Consider the following 13364-nt stretch of genomic DNA (forward strand, 5'->3'; position numbering starts at 1 on the left):
TCAACAGCTTTCACCTCGCACTCACCTGAACGCGCCAATTCCTGCACCATAAAGACAGAGAACCAAGCGCGCAGCGGAGGTTCGGGCCGCGCTGGCCCGCACAGCCCGAGGAAGTGCAGCCGCCGAGGGGCGGAACCCGCCTCTGAGGAACAAAGGAGCTTCACACCCTAGAGCTCGCGCCGGAAGAGTCGGAAGGTAACACCACCAACGGCACTTCCGCTCCCGGCCTGGGGCTGCAAAACCGGTTCCGACCCCTGCTCGCGCTGTTTGGAAGACGTTCAGGGCAAGAGTTTATTTAGTGTCGCCAGCGTCTCATACAGGTTGACGGCCACGGAGATGGAAAAAGAACTCTGCAACCCAGGGCTGGAGCGTAAGAGACCGCGGAGGGCGGCTGATGTCACTGCTGTTTTCTTCGACTTACGTGTCCTCCGGCTTCGGGCGCTTCAGTTTACCCTGAGTTTACGCCCCTTCAGGCAGGGCAGTTACCGTTTCCTGCCCCAAGAGTGGCTTTACCCCAAGTCGATTTAGAGACTCTGCTGGCCTGACAACCAGACCAACGACTGGATTTGTGCCCGTGTGGACACAGGACAGACCTGTCAAAGCGCACACGTCACCCAGAGTTGCTCCTGTTAGGTTTGTGAGCCTTAATGCACCCACTTAAGTATCCAGGTACTTGTGTCTCTAGTCACAGAATTAGACGAGAAACACTTCGTTAGAAGTAAAGACAGTTTAGTACGAAAAGGAAAGTAGGGTGGATGAAATGGCTCACAGGGTAAAGGAGCTTGCCTCCAAGCCTAATGGTAACCTCAGTTCAAGACCGGGTGAGCGAGCCGAACTTCCACAAGTTGTCCTCAGGCCTTCACACGTGCACCTGCACTCTTAACCACATTATACAAAATAATAACTAAAAGAAAATTGGGACCAGGCATAGTGACCCACACTTTTTTTTTATTAGATATTTACTTTACTCACATTTCAAATATCCCCTTTCTTGCTTTCCCCTCCGAAAACCCCCTATCCTTTCTCCCCTCCCCCTGCTCACCAACCCACCCATACCTGCTTCCTGGCCCTGGCATTCCCCTACACTGGGGCATAGAACCTTCACAGGACCAAGGGCCTCTCCTATTGCTGACCGACTAGGCCATCCTCTGCTACATATGCAGCTGGAGCCATGAGTTCCACCATGGGTACTCTTTGGTTGGTGGTTTAGTCCCTGGGAGCTCTGGGGGTACTAGTTAGCTCATATTGTTGTTCCTCCTATGGGGCTGCAAACCCCTTCATCTCCTTGGGTCCTTTCTCTAGCTCCTTCATTGGGGACCGGACTCTTTTGAGACCCACACTTTTTTAATTCAGGGTTTGAAAGAGTGAGTTGAGTCCAGTCAAGTCTACATAAATAGTTTCAAACTAGTCAGGAATATAGGGTCACACACAAGAGAAAGAAAGGAAGGAAAGGACTTAAAGGTGGTGAAGAGCACTCTTGAGAATGGGAGTGGCCTAGAGAACAAAGAGCCTAGAAAATGAAATATGACCCTTAACATGACATTTATATAGTACCTGCCTCTCCTAAGTATGTGAGGGCTTCTTTTGAGCATGCTTCATATATGTTGTACATGTTATATAAAGCCCCATGAGGAAGTCTTTTTCTGCCGACTGGCTTTTTATATATTTAATATTAGTGTAACTCTTGCAGTCTCTCCTGTCACTACATTCTTCTAGTGACTGTATGTTCCTAGATCTTTACTAAAGCAGAATAGAAAGATGAAAATTTGGGGGGACATGAGTAGGAAAAGCCTGGAAAAGTAGGTTTATCTTGTTGCTCCTGCTAATAGACTCAGAATAAGCTGTAGACTCTGGGGAAGGGGAGTGTCTTACTATTTTGGCTTTGCTAAATGTTGTTGTCTGTTAATTTTTCCTTCTAAATGTTTATACCCATATATTGATGCTCCTCTCAACCCTGGCCTTTCACTCCCCACCCCCAGTGGGCAGTGAGTGGGTAATGCAGAGACTTAAAATAGATCAAAGTGCTAAGAATAAGCGACTCCAGTTCTCGGCCTTAAATAGGAAATCAGTATCCTTCTTTCCAAGGCCCAGGAAACATCGAGGAAACAAGGGTTAAAAGAATATAAACTGGAGGATGGAAAGGAGTATTGTGAACACTGTGTTCTAGACATAACCAAAACACCCATGAGCGCCTAAGAGCAATGGTTTGGCACATCAGCTGGAAAGACACGGGATGTCCTACAGGAAAAGTTCTTTAAGTCACAGGTTATTTACTAAGAGGTGAAATATTCTGTCCTGCAGGGAAGTTCCTTAAGCTCAGGAAGTAAACAACTCAGTGGCATCAGGAAGTTCCTGAAATAGATCAGATTCACTAGGTCCCTTCTTTTCCAAGTGTGTATTAGCAGTTAGGATTACTAAGAGATAATCTCAAGCTGGGCTGCCTAGAAGAGGCTCATGCCAGCTGAGCAGCCTGGAAGAAACAGAGATTAACCATGCTGCCTAGAAGAGATTTATGATAACCTACCTAGAAAGGACACTCTTTAGCCTGTTATGCAGCTGCTGGGTGAGAGGAAGCCTAGCACCTTGTTTGGAAAAGTTCAACATAGAGGGCAGTGAACAACCATTCCTGTAACAGGATTGAGGGAGGCTGGGAGAACCTGGAGGCCAGGTCCACATTGATATGTTAAACATGCACCTCAGCTGATTCTTCCAGGTCTGAAACCCAACAGCAATAAGCCTCACACAAGAGGATTTATTGGGGAGAAATCCAGAATGGTGGCTGCCTCGGGCTGGGAACAGAGAGAGCAGCCACCTAGGCTGAGAGGAAGGTTTTTTGGTTGGGGGGGGGGGGTTCCCAATTTTTTATAAGGTATTTTCTTCATTTACATTTCAAATGCTATCCCAAAAGTCCCCCATACCCTCCCCCCCCACCCCACCCCCACTCCCCTACCCACCCACTCCCACTGAGAGGAAGTTTTTATAGGGTCTTTAGAGCATGTACATTGAGCTAGCAGAAAAGTGCTACATTGTTGGTTAACCCTGAGTCATAGGGATGGGGATTTCCAAGATCAGGGACAGACCAGAACCATGGTGATTTTTCACTAGCCTGTGACCCTACATTTCTCCCTTTTTTTGTTTACTATTGATAACTAGGGGTCTGGGGAAAGGACAGTGTTATCATTAGACTACTTCCTGTTGTGTGGGGTTGTCAAAGTCCGTGGAGCAAGCTTTATCTTCACCATAAGGACATAATCTGGTTGTAGGCCTCTGATTTCATAGGTAGGTTGAGTTTGCTATTAAGGTCATAGTCTACCATGACCAGACAGCTCTCTGAGGACTCCTTTTTCCAGCAGGAAAGCTTTCTCTTCTCTGCCTGACCTTATAGAGAGAGCCAGATCCCCACATCCTCTACCTAAGGAATGTCACATAGTCCTAGATGAAAACAGAGGTTCAATTCCCTTTCTCCTGATAAGAACCTGTCCAGGAAGCACCTGAAATGCCTTTCCATACAAATGAGGCATTCCCAGTACCTTAAGCCTCAACCAATGTAAGTTCACCTGAAAAATTCCTTCCCACTCTCCAAGATTTATATAGCCCTTATTCACTCTGAATAAAATATACATACAAGCTATTTAACCAAATATTATCTAAGAGAGCTGTTTCACTGAATACTGTCTAAAAGAGCTGTAACACTGAAATCCTCTGATAATGACCCCCCCCAAGTCACCCCACTCAGCAATCCCAGCCTGACCAAGATCCGGCTGACCCACCAGCTCTGGGCTCTCTGTCTTCTCCCACCTGGTATATAGCAGCACCTGGACACCTCAAGGGACGAAGCAGAACATGGAACCACAGACAGGAGACTGATAATCCTGTAATAACAACTAATTAAAGGTCTAGTTAGAAATATTTTGAATTGGTTGTTGAAGAAATTTAGACAAGAAGATTATAAGACTGGAAGAAAATTATTAGGATTAGAAAAAGAAGGAGAAGAGAACTTAAGAAAGGCAATATCCCATTCCATATCTAGGTATCAATGATCTACTGGCCAAAGGCATTGAGTTGTTCCTTATGTTTTTGGAAAGCTGTCTGGAGTTGTTGGATTTTGTCTTTTATTATACCTGATTGAAGGAGAAACAACATTCCTCCTTGAGAAAGAGGCAAAGACCACTCTTCTCTGCTGTCAGTAGATCTAACCCTAATTTCCTCTAATGGTTTTTAAGTGATTTGCATAGAAACAAGAATTGTTCTTAAAACCACATAATAACCTCCTTATCTTACATCAAGCAGGTAAAGTGCCCTATCACATTGTAGAATTATTTCAGCTAATGAATCTACCTGTTGATAAATTTGGGTCTTCTGAGTCCTGCATGGCCATGCACAAAGAATGGCATGACATAGTTCCCACCCCTGGAACAGAACCAGCAGGGCATGAGTCTCCATGAGTGTTGATGGTTACTATGGGAATAACGCTTGTTTGTACAATAATGTACATATTTTCATGTTCCTCCTTTGGGGAATGCTCTCCCAGTTAACATTAATGGCTCCATGATGATAAGAAGCAGTGCAACTCTGGTGGTGTGTCTATATCTCAGCAAAATGGTAAATGTTGAGACCTTCAGGCCAGCCCATAAGGCTGTGAGAAAGAACTCTGAAAACATGAGTTCAGAAATATATAATTTCTCACCTGCAAAAATAAGAATAAAATATGAAATATATGAGGGGCTTCACAGATCTAAAGAAGAGGCAGCTGTACCATGAGCCAACTTGTCATAAAAATACTAAGTAAATAAAAAGATTTAGGGAATGGTAATCTCAGGATGGGATCCTACCCAGCTAGCTTATTGTCTGAGCTTATAACGTCAGGTGAATATCTGAATTCATTTGCAACATTTAAAACAATGTGCTTGCTGTCTCTAATAATCAGAAGTCTCACTCATGTCATGGGATGCTGATTCATAATCATAAGGGAACCTGGGGTGGGTGATTGAATTAATATGTAAATAAAAGACTGGGCTTTTGGTCTGCAAGATATGAGCTATTCAGAGAGATTTTAGAATTTTAAGAGAGAACTGTCTCTGGAGAGAGCTGTCTGGAACACTGTCTTGAACAGAACACAGGCTATAAGTTTGTACCTGTGATTTGACTTTGAGTCATTTCTTTCACACATCCTAGAGACACCTTCCTCAGGACATCTCTCTAAACTGAGGTTGGCATGGGCCTGTTCAGTTTTGACAGATACCTTTCCTGGCATGCCAATAGGCAGTATAAGTAACCATTTTGTCCCCTGTGTCAGGAAGAATCCTTTTGACCTAACACTCCAGCCTTTTGTGGAGGATAAGGTGTGGGATGGTGGGCTATGCACAGACAGCCTACTCCCCAGTTGAGCAAAGGTCTGAAACCCCAGTGACCTGCTGGGTGGTGACTTCCACCTGCATGGGACGTTTGGCCATGCCTCCTGGGTCTCTGGCTCCTGTCATGTAGCTACAGCCTCCTACAGTCCCCCACAGAGAGGTGTGTGGCCATCAGACACATAGGAGCAATACCAAGACCTCCCACATGCAAATAAAGTTTCCCCAAAGCTCTCAGACCAAACCAATGAAAAGTACCTGTTGTCAGACCCTTACCCACCCCAAAACTGTATATAAGAATCCTATTAGGAAGGTTTAGAGGGGTGCGAGAACTACTCCATAGTCTGAGCCTCCTGTTCTTAGAGCTGTAATACTTGGGAAGAGGCCTGCTCTCCTGAAGTGCCACATGAAGCTCTGCCGCACTCCTCACTGACTTTGGCCCAGCCCAACCTGACTCAGTGCAGGGTGGTGAGGAGTAACCAAGTAACCTGGAAGGCACAGCAGAGACAGAGGTGGAGCCAACTGCAGCAGCAGAAATGGTGGAAGCAACTTCCCCTCCCTGCCCACACTTGCTATACTTCGCTGGAACTCTTGCACCAGGCCCAGTCACTGTTGATAATCTGTACTGATATCTACATTGTAGAAAAAGATAACAGGTATCATGCCTTCAAGTAATAGAAAAAGCTTTGAGTTAAAAGTTATGAACATTTTTCCCTTCCCAGAGAGCTAGACATAGAGATTAGACAGAAATGTTTTTAATGTAATGAGAAGCACCTCTAAGTCTAACTCTATTGATTAATGTTAAGACTGCAAACTTTCAAAATAGAGAGGGAAAAGAAATTTGAAACATTTCTTATGACCTTAGATTATTTGCTTATACCTTTACAACTTGCATTTGCATACCTTAAACATGAGCTTTCATATCCTCAGACACTTTCTTAGACCCTCGGACTTACACTTACACATTTTCCATCTAGCCATTTACTGAGACATGAGTAGTTATTACTCAGAGTACTCACTGCAAAGCAAATTCCTTTAAATCTTTTTGTCTTGTTTTGTTATCTTTTTTTCTGTAACAGCTGTATCTGACATGAGACAGATACAGCTAAATATACTGGGCTTTGGTGAGGTTTGTGGGGATATCTGCCTACCTCAGCAATAAGGAGAGGTGAGTCCCCAAAACTCCATCAGGACCAAGTAAGTAGTTCTGGTATCCAGAAGAAAGAAGATGGGTCGCTCTGATAGTGTGATAATTACCCATTGCTCCCTGCAGGAGATAGCAGTGGTCAGGCAAAGAGAGCACCAGGACCCTCAAGTCATCCATGGCCATTCCTAAGAGGTCAGCTGGACAGTGATCTGAGTCTGATGTTCCCACTCTCTGAGGCTTATGTAAGCAGTCAACAGCCCAATGTCCTCCTTAATGGCACCTTGAACATGTTTGGAGTGGTCTTTTATAGGGGTTTCAGGGCATGTGCAATGAGCTAATGGAGCATGCACAGTGAATAGTGGAAAAGTACAGCATGCACAGACATACTGCTTGGAGGTTAACCCCGAGTATGAGGGTGATGATTTCCAAGTCCCAGGTTTGGGGACAGGCCAAGGGTGATTTTCCACTGGCCTGTCACACTATAATGTGCCAATGTTCATGCAGGCAGTATGACACAAAAAAGAGGAAGACTTATCAAGAGGAAAAATGAGTTTGGTAGGATGAGAGAGGACAATGGGAAGAATTAAATTACGAATTAAAAAAATTAAGACACCATTGGAGTTGGAGATGTTGGTTCAGCAGATAAGAATGTTTGTACCTGGCCAGGCATGGTGGCACACACCTTTAATCCCAGCACTTGGGAGGCAGAGGCAGGCGGATTTCTGAGTTCAAGGCCAGACTGGTCTACAGAGTGAGTTCCAGGACATCCAGGACTACACAGAGAAACTCTGTCTCAAAAACAAAAACAAAAACAAAAACAAAAAGAATGTTTGTACCTTTGCAGAGGACATGGGTGCAGTTCCCATTCACAACCAATTGTAACCCCAGTCCTAGGGTATCTGATGGCCTCTTCAAACTCTTCTGCCTCCAAGTAGACTTCATCCCAGGGATGCAGGAATGGTTCAATATAGGAAAGTCCATTAACATAATCTACCATATAAATAAACTGAAAGAAAACAAACCACCTAATAATCTCACTAAATGGTGAAAAAGGCTTTCACAAAATCCAATACCCCTTCATCTTAAAAAGTCTTGGAAAGATCAGGAAAACAAGGTACATACCTAAACATAATTAAATATATATATATATATACAGCAAGCCAATAGCCAACATCAAATTAAATGTAGTGAAACTAAAAGCAATCTCACTAAAATCAGGGGTAAGACAAGGAAGCCTACTTTCTCCCTATCTGTTCAGAATAGTACTTGAAGTTCTAGCTAGAGCAATAAGACAACTAAAGGAGATCAAGGGGATACAAATTAAAAATGAAGAATCAAAATATCACTATTAACAGATGGTATGATAGTATACATGAGACCCCAAAAATTCTACCAGACAACTCATACAGCTGATAAACACCTTCAACAAAGAGGCTGGATACAAAATTAACTGAAAATAACATAGCCCTCTTTTATACAAACAATATGAAGTTGAGACCAATGTCTTTCGAAGTCTGTGAAGAATTCTGTTGGAATTGTGATGGGGGTTGCATTGAATTTGTACACTGCTTTTGGTAAGATGGTTACTTTTGCTATGTTAATCCTACCAATCCACGAACATAGGAACTATTTCCATCTTCTGAGGTCTTCTGTTTCTTTCTTCAGGAACTTCTAGTTCTTGTAGTCCAGATCTTTCACTTGCTTGGTTAAAGTTACACCAAGATATTATATAATATTTGTAACTCTTGTGAGGGGTGTTGTTTCCCTAATTTCTTTCTCAGCCCATTTAAAATTTGTATAAAGGAAAGCTACTGATTTCTTTAAGTTAATTTTACTTTTTAATATTTTATTAGATATTTTGTTTACATTTCAAATGTTATCCCCTTTCCTAGTTTCCCTCCAAAAATCCCCTATCTCCTTCCCCTTCCTCCTGCTCCCCAACCCACCTACTCCTATTCCCATTCCTAGTTTTCCCCTATACTAGGACATAGAACCTTCACAGGACCTAGGGTCTCTTCTCCCATTGATGACCAACTAAGCCATCCTCTGCTACATATACAGCTAGAGCCACAAGTTCCACCATGTGTTTTCTTTGATTGGTGATTTAGTTCCAAGGAGCTCTAGGAGTACTGGTTAGTTCATATTGATGTTCCTCCTATGGGGTTTCAGACCCCTTCAGCTCCTTGGGTACTTTCTCTAGCTCCTTCATTGGGGATTTTGTGCTGTGTCCAATGGATGACTGTGAGCATCCATTTCTGTATTTGCCAGGCACTGGAAGAGCCCCTCAGGAGACAACTATATTAGGCTCCTGTCAGCAGACTCTTGTTGGCATCTTCCATAGTGTCTGGGTTGGTGGCTGTTTATGGGATGGATCCCAAGTAGGGCAGTCTCTGGATGGTTGTTCCTTCAGTCTCTGCTCTGAACTTTGTCTCTATAACTCCTTCCATGGTATTTTGTTCCCCCTTCTAAGAAGGATTCTGAACTTCTGGGCTAATATCCATTTATCAGTGAGTGCATATCATGTGTGTTCTTTTGTGATTGGGTTACCTCTTGAGTTAATTTTAGATCCAGCCACTTTGCTGAAATTATTTATCAGCTGTAGGAGCTCTCTGGTAGAATTTTGGGGGATTGATTATGTATACTATCATATCATCTGAGAATAGAGATACTTTGACTTCTTCCTTTCCAATTTGTATTCCCTTGCTCTCCTTTTGTTGTCTTATTGCTCTAGCTAGAACTTTGAGTAATATATTGAATAGATAGGGAGAGAGCGGGCAGCCTTGTCTTGTCCCTGATTTTAATGAGATTGCTTCAAGTTTTTCTCCATTTAATTTGATGTTGGCTATTAGTTTGCTGTATAGTGCTTTTATTATGTTTATGTATGTGCCTTAAATTCCTGTTCTCTCCAAGACTTTTTTTTAAGATTTATTTATTTATTTTATGTATGTGAGTAGCTGTACAAATGGTTGTGAGCCTTCATGTGATTGTTGGGAATTGAATTTTTAGGACCTCTGCTCATTCCTGTTGGCCTCACTCGCTCAGTCCCTGCTTGCTTTGGCCCAAAGATTTCTTTATTATTATACATAAGTACACTGTAGCTGACTTCAGACCTGCCAAGAGAGGGCGTCAGATCTCATTACAGGTGGCTGTGAGCCACCATGTGGTTGCTGGGATTTGAACTCAGGACTTCGGAAGTGTTCTTACCTACTGAGCCATCTCTCCAGCCCTCTCCAAGACTTTCAACATGAAGCGTTATTGGGTGGTGTCAAAGGTTTTTTCAGCACCTACTAAGATGATCATGTGATTTTTTTCCTTCCAGTTTGCTTTATGGTGGATTATGTTGATAGATTTCCTATACTGAACCATTCCTGCATCCCTGGAATGAAGCCTACTTGATTATGATGAATAGTCATTTTGATATATTCTTAGATTCAGTTTGCAAGAATTTTATTGAGTATTTTTGCATCTATATTCATAAGCAAAACTGGTCTGAAACTCTTTCTTTGTTGGGTCTTTGTGTGGTTTAGGTATCAGAGTAACTGTGGACTCATAGAATGAATTAATATGTTACTTTTGGTTATTTTGTAGAATATTTTGAGGAGTATTGGTATTAGCTCTTCTTTGAAGGTCTGGTAGAATTCTGTACTAAAACCATCTGGCACTGGGCATTTTTTGGTTCCGCAGTTAATAACTGCTTCTGTTTCTTTAGGGGTTATTGAACTGTTTAGATAGTTTATCTGTTCTTGATTTAACTTTGGTATGTTGTATCTATCTAGAAAATCATCCATTTTGTCTAGATTTGCCAGTTTTGTTGAGTATGGACTATTGTAGTAAGATCTGATGATTTTCTTTAATTTCCTCAGTGTCTATTGTTATGTCTCCCTTTTTAATTATGATTTTGTTAATTTGGATACTGTCTCTGTGCCTTTTAGTTAGTTTGGCTAAGGGTTTATCTATCTTGTTGATTTTCTCAAAGAACAACTCTTGGTTTTGTTGATTCTTTGTATTGTTCTCTTTGCTAATTGGTTGATTTCAGCCCTGAGTTTGACTATTTCCTGCCATCTACTCCTCTTTGGTGTGTTTGTTTCTTTTTGTTCTAGAGCTTTCAATTGGGCTGTTAAGTTGTTAGTATAGGAGCTCTCCAATTGCTTTATGAAGGCACTTAGTGCTATGAGTTTTCCTCTTAACACTCCTTTCATTGTTTCACATAAGTTTGGGTATGTTGTGCCTTCATTTTCATTGAATTTTAGAACATCTTTAACTTCTTTCTTTATTTCTTCTCTGACCAAGTTATCATTGAGCAGTAGGTATTCAGTTTCCATGAATATGTGGGGCTTTCTATTGTTTCTCTTGTCATTTAAGTCCAGCCTTCGTCTGAGGTGATCTAATAGAATACAAGGGATTATTTCAATCTTCTTGGGTCTGTTGAGTGTTGTTTTGTGTCTTATTATGTAGTCATTTTTTGAGAAGGTACCATGAGGTACTGAAAAGAACGTATATTCTTTAGTTTTGGGGTGAAATGTTCTGTAGATATCTGTTAGATCTATTTGGTTCATAACTTCTGTTAGTTTTACTGTGTCTCTATTTGTTTTTTGTTTCAATGACTTGTCCATTTGTGAGAGTAGGGTATTGAAGTCTTCCACTATTATTGTGTGGGATTCAATGTGTGTTTTGAGTTTTAGTAAAGTTTCTTTTACAAATGTGGGTTCCCTTGCATTTGGAGCACAGATAATCAGAACTGAAATGTAATGGTGTAATTTTCCTTTAATGAGTATGAAATGTTCGTCCCCATCTCTGTTGATTAATTTTGGTTGAAAGTCTATTTTGTTGGATATTAGAATGACTACACCAGCTTGCTTCTTCAGTCCACTCCCATGGAAAGGTTCTTCTAGCCCTGTACTCTGAGGTAATATCTATCTTTGATGTTGAGGTTTTTTTTTTGTATGTAGCAGGATTATAGATTCTGTTTTCTCATCCATCCTGTTAGCGCATGTCTTTTTTTTTTCTTTTTCTTTCTCATTCATTTATATATTTATTCACTTTACATCCTGAATGTAGCCTCCCTCCTCCCAGTCCCTCCTCACACAGCCAGCCCCTCTCCCCATCCACAGCTCCTTCTCCTCTGAGAAGGGAGAGGAACTCCCTGGATATCGCCCCCACCTTAGCACATCAAGTCACTGTTGGACTAGGTGCATCTCTTCCACAGAGGCTCAGTTAGGGGAGCAGGATCCACAGGCTGTTAACAAATTTAGGAACAGCCCTCGGGTGGAGAGTTCTTCATGCCACTTCAAGGAAATCAGCAAAAATATTTGACCTTGAACTAGGACAAGGAAGTAGGCTCAAGAAAAATACAGCCGAGAAATATGTTCCTTGTATTTTGATCATCTTAATAGGCCCCTAGATAAAATGATCAAGGGACTCTGTTTGTGCCTTGTTTGTTCCTTGACCAAGAACTGACCCTATTCTTTGCATGTGCTTAGAATTATATAAAAGCAACCTGGGAAAAAATAAACTTGCTTCACTACTTGCTGGAGTCATGCTATCATATTGTTTAATTGTCCTTTTTCTTGCATCCTCAATCCCACCCTCAAGACCCTATTGACTGACTGAGCAAGCTTAGTCATCCCCGCTCCAGTTTGGGGGGGGCTGTCCCAAAACATGAAGACCAAACTGCATATCTACATATGTGCAGGGTGCCTAGCTCCAGCCTAGGCTCACTCTTTTGTTGGTGGTTCAATCTCTTGGAGCCAAGAGCACAGGTTAGTTAACTCTGTTGGTCTTTTTGTGAAGTCTCTATCCCCTTCAAGTCTCTCAGTCCTTCCCCTAACTCTTCCACAAGGCTCCCTGAGCTCCATCTCCATCTAGAGATGCTGCTAGATGGAGTTTTCAGAGGACAGTTATGCTAGACTCCTGTTTGCACATTATCATTAATAGTGTCAAACTATTTGTTTCTTGCACATGGAATGGATCTCAAGTTGTAGCCCATGTCTTTTTATTGGGGAATTGTGTCCACTGATATTGAGAGATATTAATGACCAATGATTATAAATACCTGTCATTTTGATGTTGTTATTGGGTGTGCGTGTGTGTGTGTGTGTGTGTGTGTGTGTGTGTCCCTTGTTTTGTTTTGCTGGTGTGAAATTATTTCCTGTATTTTCTTAGGTGTAATTAACAAACTTGGGTTGAAGTTTTTCTTCTGGTACCTTTTGGAGGTCTGTGTACCATAAGCTATCTATCCATGGGGATCTCTGGCCCTGCCCAGTGAGAGGGTTCAAGCGAAGGGGAAAGGATACAAGCAGGGAGGGGCAAGTGCTGCCTCTCTTTTGCCCCTGCAGCCCCGGCCACTGTTGCTGACAGTGCAGCTCTGAGCCGAGTCAAGCCTGAGGTGCAAGGGAACTTTTAGTGGCAAAAGCTTCAAGAGGGAGTTCTCTTCCCAGGCAGTGTTACAACTCTTATGTGACAGATGCTCTCAGACAATAGAGTAATTCTCCAGCATCTTCATTCCTTCTAGATAGGTTCTTATATACAGTTTTGGGGTAGGTTGGGGGTCTGACAGCAGGTGCTTCCTATTGCCTTGGTCTGAGATGTTAGGGATGCCTCATGTACATGTAGAATGGCTTGGGGGCACTACCCCTACATGACTAATGGCCACAATTCTCGGGGGGGGGCCACTGTGGCTATGTAACGGGGGCCTAGTTTCAAGAGCAGGTGAAGCTCCTACCATCCCTTCTGGGTCCCCAGGGCTTTAAGCCACAGCTTGACCAGGTTTCCTCTCATGGTCTGCCTCACATCTTTTGTAGGGATGGATGTATGGTTAGATAGTGTTTAGATTTGGTTTTGTCATGGAATATCTTGTTTTCTCCATA

General features: G+C 42.4%; 1 protein-coding gene across 2 annotated transcripts in view; it reads right to left on the minus strand.

Moving 5' to 3' along the window:
- LOC110302590 (uncharacterized) overlaps positions 1 to 578 on the minus strand; it is a 36132-nt gene extending 35554 nt beyond the window's left edge. For both annotated transcript variants that reach the window (XM_029482115.2, XM_085844438.1), the window contains exon 1: positions 26 to 578. The gene's annotated coding sequence lies outside the window, so the exon portion shown is untranslated. The remainder of the gene's footprint in view (positions 1 to 25) is intronic.
- Between the last annotated feature and the right edge of the window lie 12786 nt (positions 579 to 13364).

This window comes from Mus caroli, unplaced genomic scaffold (assembly GCF_978045245.1).
Source record: "Mus caroli unplaced genomic scaffold, Mus_caroli_1 scaffold_11, whole genome shotgun sequence".
In the NCBI taxonomy this organism is placed as follows: domain Eukaryota; kingdom Metazoa; phylum Chordata; class Mammalia; order Rodentia; family Muridae; genus Mus; species Mus caroli.